Here is a 14,897-nt window from a genome sequence, read left to right as displayed (position 1 = left end):
ATTGGTCTCAAGTACCAACCACTATCCCAAAGAAAAACAATGAAAAAAATTCCCATAGTAAGCTTAGTGATGTTCTCAGATCTAAAGATAGATGCGAAAAACGTATCATAGCACGAGGCCAGGAGGGAAGGTGAAGGTTCTCTCCGTCGTAAAATTCAAGATCTTGAGAAGAAGATCCATGCAGTCAGGGCCAAAATCAAAGAGGCCAGCGAATTAATGGATTTGGTAGAAAGTCTGCCCAAGGAACCTATTGAAACATAACACCAAGACGAGAATATTTTGGACAAGGGAAAGAGGATACTTCCGGAGTACATTCCCGTAGTCAAGGAACTGGAAGAAGAGGAGATGGAGTCTAACCCACTAGAACCCATGTAGCCATCAAGAGAGGCCGCCTCCGTCACACCACCAAGCCCAACAAGGGAGCCCAAAGAACGGGGAGAGTTCGTCCGGTCGATATCGCCTGAATGGTGGGACATTGCGCTCAAAGCTATGGCTTTCCCCTACTGTGTCTCACCTAGGAACGTGACAAGTGAGGAAGTTTTGTCCAAAACTTAGGAGTAAGGGGATAATTTGTGTCAGCCATAAGAGATTGCCACCTTGTGTTCCGGTTTTTGCATATAAGATGTGCCCTTTTCATCAGGAGCAAGCTGGTCATATTGCCAATGTGTGCTTGGCCCTCAGGAAAAGGATTTTGAGGCTGATAAATGAAAAGAGTATCACTAAGCTCTGGGGCCCGCACTCACTATTGGTCCACGACAGTATCTTACCAACTGAAACGATTACACTGAATACTCACATTTGACGTTATGATTTCACTGTTTTCAAAGACTTATATGCCAGCATCTTTGAGAAATTGGTCAGCATTTGGGAAATTAGCCCAATCAAAACTGGGAGAGCTCGTACCGAAGGAACCAGTCACAGAAAATTATGTCTTTACCATTCTGGGGCTCTCGAGCACTACATCGAAGAATGCGAGGCTTTAAAGTTTGAAGTGGAGCATTTGGTCCACACAAGCACAATCTGGGTGGTGTTTCCACCTCAATACTATAATTTAGGGCCTTTAGGGCCGGGGAAAGGGTTGAGAGGACAAATAACCTGTTCTGATCTCAGGGAAAGGTCACCTTTTGGGTAAATTTTAGGGGATCCCATTTTTTGTATTTAACATAAATTTACCCCCCCTCCCCCTATTTATATGTAAAAGGAACTGCGCCGACCTGATGGCCCAAGGAAGGATACGCAGGAAGCCCCTATCGGGCCTGGTTACGGGTAGGTTTTAAGTTAGGGAGTCTTATTTTATGTAAACTGAACTACGGATGGGTCTGATTTCCCGCGGAGGGATACGTAGGCAGTCTACGTAAGACTCGATCCCTATATATTATAAACATTATATTGCCCCACTTAACAAAGTCGAAATACACGAAACTCGGTAGAAGAGATCAATCAAGAATTTAAGCCAAACATATGATTATTTATGTGCTATGTGCTTTAACTACCAATTACGTGCGATATTCTACTTATCTTTTATTGCCTAACAAGCTAACATTGTTTGCTTTTGAGTTGTTATTTTCTTATAGAAGAGATAATTGATTCGTGTTCACACTGGCATACTTCACAAGATCAAAAGCTGCAATAGCATCCCTATCTCTATAAGACCGAGGCAAAGCAAAAATGACTGGTACTTTCGGGAATGAGAATACTCCAACTGACATCGCTCTTAGAGATTCACCTCTTCGAGAATTACCTGAGTTCTCGCCTACAGAGTACATTATGAAGATGTTGTTTGAGAAAATTGCCGACCTTCAAGAAGTCGTCGTGCGGAACAAAGCCACTAATGCTGCCCAAGAAACACTTGCTGAAACAAGAAGGCCTCCGCCGCCTTTTTTGTGTAAACTTACCGCTACCCAATCACTTTCCCACTCAGTCCACTGTAACCACCATACCAACGCACACATTAGTACCTCGTACAATACTCCACCACCACTTATCACTACCCAAATTCCCGAAACCACTAATTCCGTTCCCTCTTATCAAGCGCCACAAAACTCCTATCCCAGCATCACTATACAACCAAGTACCGTCTCACTACCGACTGCCAAAAACTACACATATCCACCAAAATCTCCCTACACACCCAATAGTTTCCTTCCACACACCCGTCACCCCTAAAACCTTCTCACCTGATCACCAAGAAATCGATCACTATGAAGAGATAGAAGAGGCATGGAAGGCCGAGCAGGAAAAACAGGAAGAAAGGCTCGAATGACAGATGACCGCAATGTTGAAACTGTCTATGAGAACCACCCTTACTGGCACGTGCTTAAGCTATGACGATCTATGCATGTATCTAAATTTGGACTTGACTGAAGGTTTCAAGGTGCCTCGTTTTATTGTTCAATGGAACGGGTAACCCCAAAGCCCATTTGCGGGTCTACTGTTACCAATTAGTCAGTGTTCGAGATAATCAGGAGCTCATTATGAGGCTATTCAGCCGAAGTTTGACCATAGAAGCCTCAGAGTTGTTCACAGTGCAAGACATACGCCAGTGTGTCACATGGGAAGACATGGTTGCGGCCTTCATGGAAAGATTACGTTTCAATGTGGAAACAGTACCGGACTGGTACTACTTGGAGAAAGTAAAATAGAAATCCACCAAAAACTTTAGCGAATATGCAAGTAGGTGGAGAACCGAAGCCGCCTGAGTACAATCGCTAATGGGAGAAGAAGAATTAGTCTCAATTTTCATCCGTTCTCAAGAAACAGATTTCTATGACCGAATGTTGTCAATGGCGGGCAGGCCATTTCCTGAACTCGTAAAAAAGGGAAAGGCCATAGAGGATGGTCTCAAAATAGGATGGATAATAAGCATAGCTGGGAAAGCTGTTGGATCAAGCTCGACCGAGTTCGTAAGAAAGAAGAAGGAAGACATGGCAAGCATCTCCCATACTCCCAGCCCTAGATCCAAAAGAAGGGAGGAATTCCATTCCCCGATGGAAGTTTATGCTTCACCCACCCCATACAATACGGTGCCAATATATTATGCGTAACCAACGTTACAAACACCATCCCTAAATTACCAAGCTCCACAAGTACCTTCCAAACACCACCCCTAAATTACTAAGCTCCACAGAATACCTTCCAAGCTCCTGCACCCGTTTACTGACCTCCACAAAGTAATCCACCCACTAATTACCAAAACCAACCACCACCAATTCCTATAACACGCCACATCAGAACTTTGAGAAAACTCCTGCTCGTGTGTTCACTCTATTAACGGAAATGCGAACCGATCTGTTCAAGAGGTTGAGCGCCGCCGGAATAATTCAAACTTCCTTCGAAGATCGTTGATCCAAAGAACCAGTTCTACCGAGCTGATCAAACATGTGCCTACCATTCAAACGGTGTAGGACACCGTACTGAGGATTGTATTAAACTAAAGTGCAAGATACAAGATATGATTGACAGAAAGGAGATCGTGCTCCAAACGGCTCCGCCTAATGTAAACACTAATCCTCTGCCTAATCATAGTAACAATGTGATTCATATGATTGAAGGAGAAGAGGACTGGGTCGCAGGCAGGTTCGTAATTTGATTCTGTGGAGGAGCTCGAGCCCATAATGGTATCACTTTCTTTACAAGAACGTCTGCAATTTAAGGTATTAATCCCTGGGCCAGTTATTGGGCACGTGGCTCAAGTAACAATGGCAACTCCCTGAAAAGTGTTTGTAGTACAAGTAGCTGCTGCTCATGGTATGACAAGGTCAGGAAAATGTTATACTCCCGAAGATCTAGCCCAAGGGGCACCTCGAAAAGAGGGAAATCAAAGGAGAGCAATCACTGAAGGTGAAGCCAAAGACTTCTGGCATCGAATGCAGCCAAAAGAATACTCCATTATGGAGCACTTGAAGAAAGCACAGCCCAAATCTCGATATTTGCCTTCTTACTAAGTTCACCCCAACACCGCTTGGACTTGATGAAGGTGGTGGAAGAAGCCCACGTCCCGGCTGGGACAAGCAGTGAAAATTTGGAGAAAATGGTCGCCCATATTATGGAGGAACATCAGATTGCCTTTACAGGAAAGTAATTGCCCAAAGAAGGCACAGATCAAAACAAGGCACTGCTGCACATCAGTATCATATGTCGCAACAAAATAGTCACACAGGGTCTGAGTATCCGTGCCTGTTATAGAAGCAGCACCCAAAGGAACAGACTTCCATATGACGGAGCTAGTGGGAGCTGCCTACAAGATAGACTCCCCGAAGGTTCCCATGCCTTCGGTTTATAAAATGATTGCTTCAACCATGCTCCGGAATGGGTTCAAACCCGGGAAAGGTCTGGGGAGGAATTTGAATAGCATCATTGAGCCGATCCCCATTCCTCAGAACAATTTTAGTTTTGGACTCGGTTATGGCCCAACTTAAGATGAAATACCTACCAAGAAGAGATAGGAATTCACAGATCTTTATAAGCCTATTCCAGATCTATACCAGTCATTTCAGATCAGAATGCCTACGCTGGGTGATGCAGACATAGAAAAGGGGATAGGGATGCTATTCTAAAAATAAATATTGCACAGTGATTCTGGAGGAACGTGGGGAAGCGTCCACTATCCGAGATGCTGATCTGGGCAAGCAACTGTCTAATTGGACCTCTACCCTGCTTTTAGCTCTTCGGTAGAGAAAATGATGAATTTATTTTCAAAAATGGCGAGAATCGGTCGAGGCCCAATTACTCACTTTTTTTTATCACTTCGTGTACCTCGTAATATCTTCACAAAATGAAAATGGTTCGATGTTGATACGAGCCAGGACCACAGTTTGTACTTTTAATATTAAATCAATGAAAGCCTTGGTTTCATCAAAAAAGATTTTATTATTCACTTGGCATGCATATACTAACCTTGCTTTGCCTTGAATTTTCTGTAATAAAAATAATAAAGCAGCCCTAAGTGTCATGACATGTTGCGAAACGAATGAGTCGGTCAGTATAAAGAAAGAGGAGTATGAGGAATATGACGAAGAAACGTGCTACCCGAGGGTCTTGTGGAATAGGTAGAGCAGTTAGAGAATGAACAAAAACCAAAGATAGATGAAACAGAAGCAATCAATCTAGGTGACGAAGAGAACGTCAAGGAAACTAGGATAAGTGCGCACCTTGAAGCACCTCAAAAGGAGGAATTGATAAGCCTACTGAAATAATGTGTGGATATTTTCGCATAGTCATACGCTGATATGTCAGGATTAAGTACTAGCATAGTGTCCCACCGATGGCCCATTAATGTGGGCTTTGCTCCCATGAAACAGAAAGCCCGACAATTCAAACCGGACATCAGTATACGCATAAAGGATGAGGTAGAAAAACAAATCAAATTAGGGGTTTTAGAAGTAACCTCGTACCTCACATGGTTGGCCAACATAGTGCCGGTACCTAAAAAGGACGGGAAGATAAGGATATGTGTGCATGACTAAGATCTCAACAAAGCTAGTCCGAAGGATAATTTTTCACTCCCAAATATCCACATACTCATAGATAACTGTGCCAAGCACGAGCTGCAATCGTTTGTGGATTGTTTCACCGGCTATCACCAAATCAAGATGGACAAAGAAGCAGAAAAAAGCTTTCATCACTCCATGGGGAGTGTATCAGTACCGGGTAATGCTATTTGGCCTCAAGAATACCAGCACATCCTACATGAGAGCCATGACTACTATCTTCCACAACATGATTGTTAGAGAAATTGAGGTGTACATGGATGATGTCATCATCAAGTCAAGGAAAAGTTCAAAGAATACCACACATCTGAGGAAATTCTTTGACAGTCTCTGAAAGTTCAGCCTGAAACTAAACCAGGTTAAATGTGCATTTGGAGTACCGGCCGAGAAATTACTGGGATTCATAGTCAGCCGAAGGGGCATAGATCTAGATCTAACCAAGATTAAAGCAATCCAAGAGCTACCTCCTCCTAAAACCAAAAAGGAAGTCATGAGTTTCCTGAGAAGACTAAATTACATTAGACGATTCATAGCTTAATCCACCATTATTGTGGAGCCTATATTAAGCTCCTGAAGAAAGATGTACCCACAAAATGGACAAAAGAATGCCAAGAGGATTTGATACCATCAAGAGATACCTATCAAATCTGCCGGCTTTGGAACCTCCCAGACCCAGGAGTCCACTTTTGCTATACCTTTTTATTTCCGAAAATGCTTTCGGGTGCATGTTAGGACAACACAATGAAGCGGGAAAAACGTATCACGCCATATACTACTTGAGCAAAAAATTCATAGCCTTCGAGGTAAGATACACACTGGTAGAGAAAACCTGCTACACCTTGACTTGGGTGGCCTAGAAATTGAGACATTACTTGTTACACCACTCACCTTATATCTAAGATGGATCCTTTGAGGTATATCTTCCGTCAGCCCATGGCTATCGGGAAATTGGCCAAGTGTCAAATGCTATTAAGTGAATTCAACATTGTGTACATAGCACAAAAGGCCGTTAAAGGTCAAGCCTTGGCCGACCTGCTAGCTGAAAGTCCAGTGGACGAAGATCTTGAACCCCTCCGCATGCACTTCTCGAACGAAGGGGTACTAGTCATAGAAGAGGAAATGGTGGAACTATACACAGGCTGGAGATTGTTCTAAGACAAAGCAGTCAATTATAAGGGTTCCAAAATCGGAGTGGTCATGATATCAAAAAGTGGGCAACACTACCTAATGGCCGCGAAGCTCAAATTCTGTTGTACCAAAAACATGGCTGAGTACGAAGCTTGAATTCTAGGCCTCAGGATGGCCTGGACAAGGATATAAATAAATTATTGGTCATCAGATATTCCAACTGGCTGATCCACAAAGTACAAGGCGAATAGGCCACCAAATATTATAAGATCCTACCATATGTAAACTTGGCACAAAGGTTGTGCAAGAAATTTAGAAATATTGAGTTCCGACACACCCCAAGAACTTAAAATGAGTTTGCCGATGCATTGGACATAATAGCATCAATGATCCAGCATCCCGAAAGTAGTCACATTGACCCGCTGGAGATAAGTTTGAAAGAAGAACATGCCTACTCTTCCCATGTGGAAGCAGAGTCAGATGGAAAAACATGGTACAATGACATCAAGATGTATTCTGAGAAACGGGAATATCTCGAGGGTATCACAAGTGGACAAAAGAAAACCATCATGAAGATGGCCAATGGTTTCTTTCTAAACAAATAAGTGTTGTACAAACGGACGCCGGATTTGGGTTTACTCCGGTGCGTAGATGTCATTGAAGCCACAAAACTCTTAGAAGAAGTATATGCTGGGACATGTAGACCAAATATGAATGGATTTGTGCTAGCCAAGAAAATCCTTCGAGCTGGATACTACTAGATGACAATGGAAAATAATTGCTACAAGTTTATGCAGAAGTGCCATCAATGTCAAATTCACGGCGATTTAATCAAAGTCTTGCTGAGTAAGCTCAATGCTATGAGTTCACTATGGCCCTTTGTCGCTTAGGGTATAGATGTCATTGGACCCATCGAACCCACCACTTCAAATAGGCATCAATTCATTCTAGTCGCCATTGATTGCTTCACTAAGTGGGTAGAAGCAACGTCACAAAAATCAGTGACAAAGAAAGTGGTGGCCGACTTTATGAAGAACAACATCATATGCTGATTCGGCATACCTGAGTCCATCGTAACTGACAATGGAGCGAATCTGAATAGCCACTTATGAAGGATATTTGTGAGCAATTCAAGATTATGTATCGGAACTCAACAGCCTACCGACCATAGATGAATGGAGCCGTAGAGTTAGCCAACAAGATTATCAAGAGGATATTGAGAAAAATGACGGATAACTACAAAGGGTGGCATGACCAATTGCTATATGCTTTATTGGAAAATCGTACCACGGCTCGGACTTCAACAGGGGCAACACCTTATTTACTGGTTTATGGTACGGAAGCAGTAATACTGACCGAGGTCGAGATACTCAAGAGTTGTGCATTTATTAAGGGTCGGCATGGGTCTAGTTAAGCTTAAAGGTCTATAATTATATTTACAGAAAAGATATTTTAAGATTCAATACGTTTCGGCTCAGATTTGAGGAGGAACTATTCTGAGAGAGGCCTTTATAGTGATAAGTTCGGTTCCGACGGACTTTACTCGACGGGATATTCGGTGGTATGGTTCATGTATTATGATTTGAAGGTTTAAGAAGACTTGAACTAGCCAAGTTGACTGTCAGTAAGATTAGTTTTGATGGAATTGTGTAGAGATCTCAGGTAAATCTAGGATTCATTTCTGGTAAGAGTAAGTCATGGTTTCGGGCTTGTGGTGTGTGTTCATGTGTCTCTAAGAAATCGCGGTGCGAGTATCGGACTTATAAGATGTGGGAGAAAGAGTTAGCAGAATCAGAGTATTTTACCAATTTAGAATGGGCTATAGTTTGTGACTTTGTTTCAGAGGATTGCGTTGGTTTGGGAAAGTGTTTGTGGGGCCTATTGACCGCGTTCAGAGTTGCGATTTTATCAAATCAGAGAAATCGAGCAGAGCAATTCGTTCAAGGATCAGTTGCGAGGAAAATTCAAATACGAGATATGAGAATTGGAGCTTGAGCTAAGTTTGGAGAGTTGTGATTGATAAAATGAGCGATCAGGTTTTTCTGGAAGTTACACCCATTAAGGGTGTCATGCGATGTGGGAAGGAGGGGAAGTGATCCCGAGGAGTTTTGGCCTATTTTAGACTATCCATTGTACCGATCCTCTATTTTATGAGTTAGTTTTTCACCAGGCCAATCAGGTGTTCATCCAGTCTTCCATGCTTTTATGTTGAAAAAGTGACATTCTGATGGTTCCTATATCATTCGTTGGGATTCAGTTTTATTGAAAGAGAATCTTTCCTATTATAAGAAGCCCGATATATGCTCGAGATATCCTCAGTTGTTACGGGCCCGGGTATCTTCTCCGTTCCTTTTCCTTCGTCGCTCGAGGACGAACGATGATTTGATTGATATCTGATGTAACGACCCGCTTGGTCATTATAGTCCTTTCGGCACTTATTGACCTTTCCCCGAGCTTGTTAGCTCACTTTCGATTTGAAGGGAACGTTGACATGCTTCCCGAGGCATTAAGATTTGATTTGGGTGACTTTTGAGAAAAATTGACTTTAAGGAAAAAAAAGTTGACTCAAAGTTGACTTTTGGGTAAACGGACCTTTTTCGAAAATTCATTGATTCCGAGAGGTCCGGATGGTCAATTAGAACTTGTGTGCATATCTAGTTCGGTTCTCAATGCACTATGGTGCATTTTGGGACTTGGGTTGGAAAGTTTGAATTGAGGTATTGGTGGTTTATTCGGTCAACGAGAACTCCTTTGTGAATTCCGAGGCCACGAGTGCATTCGTAGCGTGTTTTTATATGTGTCTGTGTGTGTGGTTTGTGAGCAGATGGCCTCGGGTATTAGTCGGGATTTCGGATTGACATTGTGATTATTTTTGGGGAAAATCTGGTGCTGTTATCTGCTTTGGTGGTACCATTATCGCCTCAGCGGCGGTACCGCCATAGCGGCGGGATGGGCTGCCACAGCGGCCAAGTGCATTTAAGGGCAGACCGTCACGACGGTCTGAGGCCGAAATGGTATCGAGCCTGGTTATTTCCTTAATTATTTATTAAAAGCCCTTAGTCCCTCATTTATTACTATTCTGAAATCTAAGCAATTAGGAGAAAATCTAGGGTATTCTTGGAGGAGATTCTCGGTGGTGAGTCCTTCTAATCCCTTTACTATTTCATTGTCCTTAATCACCTTAGAATCCATTCGTCTTGATAGTTCATTAAGTGATTGAAGATTAAAAGTGGGTTTAATGAGTTATTCTTTCTAGGCTCTAAATCATGATTTGTTGGTCGGGTTAGCTTCGTTAAGCATTGAATTGATGATTATAATCCTTTGTTTCATAACTTCTTCCTAATTAGTAGCTAATTTATAGAATTGCAAGTTAGGGTTTATACCCAAATTTGGGGGTTTTGCCTAGAATCCGAAAATGAGTGAATTGTTGATTATTCTAGCTTGCTATAGATGGGAATTGATCACCTAGAGGTTTAATTTCATGTTAGGGCATTTAGATTCCTAATTTCACCCTACTAGTTCATAAAACCCATTCCACAGGTTGGGGATTTAGGTCTTGAATAGAAGTAGGGGTTGTTTGATATTCGTCTTTATTCTAATTCAATGATTAGAATATGCTTAGACTTTCTTGATCTCGAGGCTCAAAGGAAAGGAAATGCTACGGTGTGATTATTGGTGATATTATTTTTCGGACTTCCAGGCAGGTTGCGATTTACCCTATGGTGAAACTTCATTTAGTGAAGCATATATTTAGACAATATTGTTGGAGAAAGCATGTGAACCTTCAAGTATGAAGTCGGGTAGATATTGTCTTAGGTTGGGCCCTGTTGTGTGATTGGGGTTAGCCATCCCGTTGTGTTGTGACTTATCTTGTTCCATTGTAGTTGGCTCGATGCCATGTGGAGATGGTAGATATTATAGACTATTGTTATATCTTGATCATGATATTTTAGTATCGTACTTGTTGAAGTTCGATACGAGCATAGTGTTCTATTATGGCTTATTGTTTAGCCTTTTCATGATATTGTTGGTGTGTCCATGCGGGGTACTTGTGATATTGATTTGATTATTGACATTGAACTCATACATTGCAGGCATTCTTATCCTTCATGATATACTGTGATGAGCTGGGCTCAGTTGGATGAGAGTGACGTGAGGGCCGATATTCGATGGTTGTCTAAAATTGAGGTTGTGCGTAGTGATTGCCGAGGTTTTTATTGGAATCGTGAGGTAGCAGTTGCCGAGGTTTTTGTCGGAGGCGTGAGGTACATGGACTTCGTGGGTCCCCATAGGTTGTGCTACCGAGATGTGATATTCCATCATCGGAGTACATGTGTACATAACATTGCATTGCATTCACATTCGATACATTATTGCATTGCATTGCACTATGGCTTCTATTGTGATATTCTTGTGATGTATTTGTGATATACGAATTCGTACTGAGTATTTGAGACTTGACACAATTGGGTTTAGATGCTATAACATAGGTGATGACGTGTACTTGGATTTTGGCTCGTGTTTGACTTATACCTTGTTGATTTACCTGTTTGTCTTACTTTATTGACTTGATATGTGTTAGCTAAACTTAGTCGGCCAATGATACCTACCAGTACATGTTGTTTGTACTGACTTGCACTTGTTGCATTCTTTTATGAATACAGAGTTCCAGGTAGGATGGACCTTTGCTTGTCGTAGCTGTTTGTGGTGCGAGGGTTGCTGCTGTGAGTCTAACAGGGTGAGCACGGGGACGTCAGCCGCCTTGGAGATTCTTCCTTTATTTTATGTCTTATTTGATATTCTCAGGCATATTCAGACTAGTGATGTATTATTGATATTTCTAGACTTGTAGATTCTAGTTAGTTGCTCTTATATGACCAGATCAGATATTGGGGTGGTTTTTATGTATTCTGCATTATTCATCTATTATATGTTATATTTGTGTATTTCTATCTCTTCCGCTTATTTATTTATTTATTCATTTTTTTAAGATTGATTGGGGTAAGGGTTCGCCTACCGAGGTGGGAAAGGTAGGTGCCCGCGCGACTTAGTGAAATTGGGTCGTGAAAAGTTAGTATTAGAGCCCTAGGTTACCGATCTATAATACAAGAGCGTGTCTAGTAGAGTCTCATGGATCGATACGATGAGCTCCGTACTTATCTGCGAAAGGCTATGGGACAGTTAGGAAACTTCCAATTCTTTCATTCTCTCGTGCGACTTCATTCGAATTGGTATATAGTCGATTCCAATTGGTATCTGAACTTTCTTATCTCAATCACCCGCGGAGGGTGGAAACTCATCCTTAATTCTTATGCAAATGGTCGATCTATGATGTGTTGGGAAATGGTACGAGATGTGTTATTCTAATTCGAACACGTGATCCAATTTAGTCTTTAGTATGGCCTAAGGATTCGATTGTGTGGAGTCGCGATTAGACTCGGTTGTTGTGTGGAGTCACGATGAGACTCATTTAATGTGGGAGTTCGTGAGAGATGGGAAAGATAGTTCAGAGGGTTACATGATCTCCATGTTTCAGTGTTAGGTTGCTCGAAAGTGACAAGTGCATTGATGGCTTGAAAATAGTGGATTGCTCGGTGATATGATCGGTTGACTTCAGCTTCTTTGAGGATTTATGATGGTGTGCGTGGCACTGGTGAACCAATGGCGGGTCGACGATTTAGCAATTGTAGAGTATTAGACTTCGGTATGTGAGAAGAGGTGTAAGTTCGGTGATGACCATCAATGTGGGCAAACGTTTTGTGATCGTGCGTAATAAAGAAAAGAAGTTGACAATAAAGATATAAAGGAATCTTTTGTGGAAAGTGGGTGGCGAACTTAGACTTCTTAGAGTATCTGGGATATGAGTACTTTTCGTGTTCTTTGGGAAATTATTATCTGACATGGTTGTTAGGATAAGTTTGCAATTGATGCGAGGGAGAATTTCGTGTTCGGTTGTGAAAGGAACAGGGGGTTCGGCATGATAGAACCGTACCGATGGAGGTGGTTATCTGAGTTGTGGTTATTTTTGGGTATTGAATCTTGTGGGAAAAATTAAGCATGGTTTGGTAACAGTCATACTTACCGGTTCACGTGATATCTCGGGGATGTGGTACAAAAAGTCATTCTCGATGTAAGCTCGATGATGTTAAAAGACTACTCCGTTATTAAGCGAATGCTATGGTCATGTCGTTTGATCGGTAAATTTGATGGGTTGTAAGTTTCTGAGGAGCTAGTAATCGACTGATAGAAATGACTTTAATTGTGGGCGAATGCGATGGGTTAATGACTTGAGGAGTTACTGGTTGTTTCAGTTAGATTTGAGGAGAATAATGGATTTTGTTTGGTGGTTCATTTGGCTTAGATGGATGATTAGCTTAGAGGATCGAGTGGAATTGAGTGTTGTTGGTCAGTAGTGATAAGAGATTTGAAATGAGATAAGGGAACTGAAGGATTACGATGAGGCATCTTGCTATCGGGTTCAGGGAATTAAGGTTCGTAAGACTTGAGGTGACGTAATATGGGTACTTGAGTCGTGTTGGATTGCGGGAACATTATATTACGACGTACAGTAAGAGGTGTGACCGATGAGGTTGATTGGTGTCTACGAGGTTAAGGGCAGAAACGAAATTATTGAAGTAAGAATTAGTGATGTGCGAGCTTGGTTGCGATTGTACAGTGTAGAGTGGGCTTGAGAGTTTATGGATGAGTTGGTATGTTCGGTTATGTCATAGACTAAGAGAGGTCAGTGGTGGACTGAGGTTGGGAACCTTGTATTCATTGTGTAAATTTGACTAGATCCCGCTACCAATGTTGTTATTACTCGGCTTATGTGATTGAATAAAAAGGATTGGCGTGTGAGTGGTTAGAGTTGTTCAGATTCGATAATTCAGATAAGAGATGATTCTTCGAGGACTAGTGATGTTAAGGATTTGAGTAAGGGATTCCTAAACCTGGGTACTTGAAATGGTAGATCAATGGTGGGGTAACTGAGTTAAGTTCGGTATGCATTTCAAAAATTGAGTAAGGGAATTCGGGCAAGGATGATTCAGTGGGATACATGAGAATTTTAGTAATACCATTATGTGATACGCTGGATTTAGTGGGTGTTCAAATTAGAGTGGTAAGCGTTAAGGAAACGCTAATGTGCTGAGTGTGTGGTACGACCCTATCTCCAGGATTAATTCGGCTAGTTTGCAAGATTTATGATTTTGTGGTTTTCGATGAAGTGAATTGAGGATTGATTACGGTATCGATGATCGTGAAGTGATTAGAAATTGGGAAATTGATGAGTCGAGAAAAGGTATAGTTGATTGTGAATCGATAAGAAAATGGTGCATCTTCGGGATTTCTTGGGTCAGTATGGATTGTGGTGTGGTTTTCTTGCATATTCCAGTTGAGATGTGATTGTTGGGTGTGCTTAAGAAGGAAATCTACAAGAATGGACTATGCGATATGACAAGGTTCCGTGAGGTTTGTGATCAGCAACTAGTGAGAAGTATATTTTAGTGAACCAACCTGTTAAGGTTTATAAGAAGTGGCTTGGTGGTACATCGTCGGATAAGTTTCGTAACCTTATACAATGAATGGGTTAGCATGCTTTAAGAGAGAAGATTTGTGGAATCCCTATCATGTGAGGATTAGAGTTATATTTTTGAGGTGAAACCCTACTCGTGGTAATATTTTATATGGCAAGTAATATTGACTGGATAGTTTGGGTAAGCGCTATTGGTTATTAAAGACTTGGGGGTAATTGCGTGAGATTTAGAGCAGCGTAGTAAGACTGGATACATTCGGAGAATTTACAAGCATATCGGGGTGATACTATGAGAGATTCGATGGTTATATAATTACTATATGAGGCTTCAGTTTTTGTGTCAAAAATTTCGAGTTTGTATCGGATTTGCATATCGGGTAAAGGTTGAGAAACGTGAAGATTGAAATCATAAGCTATAGCTCTTCAATACTAAGTTGATAACTTGGATAGGACTCAACTTGTGGAGTCGAAAGTGATAGACATGATTTTTTATGCGTGAGGAACAGATTAGAATTGACCGCCACAGAGGTGCAATAGGACTGTGATTGTTTCAGGAATTCAGAGCTAGTTTAAATGACTATTGGTGATATTCAAGAGTTGTGCATTCATTTAGGGTCATCATGTTTCGAGTTAAGCTTAAAGGTCTATGATTATATTTTCAGGAAGATATTTTAAGATTCGATGCGTTTCGGCTCAGATTTGAGGAGGCTGTTGCGCGAGAGGCCTTTATAGTGATAAGTTGGGTT

The sequence above is a fragment of the Lycium barbarum genome, chromosome 2 (assembly GCF_019175385.1).
Source record: "Lycium barbarum isolate Lr01 chromosome 2, ASM1917538v2, whole genome shotgun sequence".
NCBI classification, from domain to species: domain Eukaryota; kingdom Viridiplantae; phylum Streptophyta; class Magnoliopsida; order Solanales; family Solanaceae; genus Lycium; species Lycium barbarum.
The sequence above is the reverse complement of the archived record's forward strand: the minus strand, read 5'-3'. Positions refer to the sequence as shown.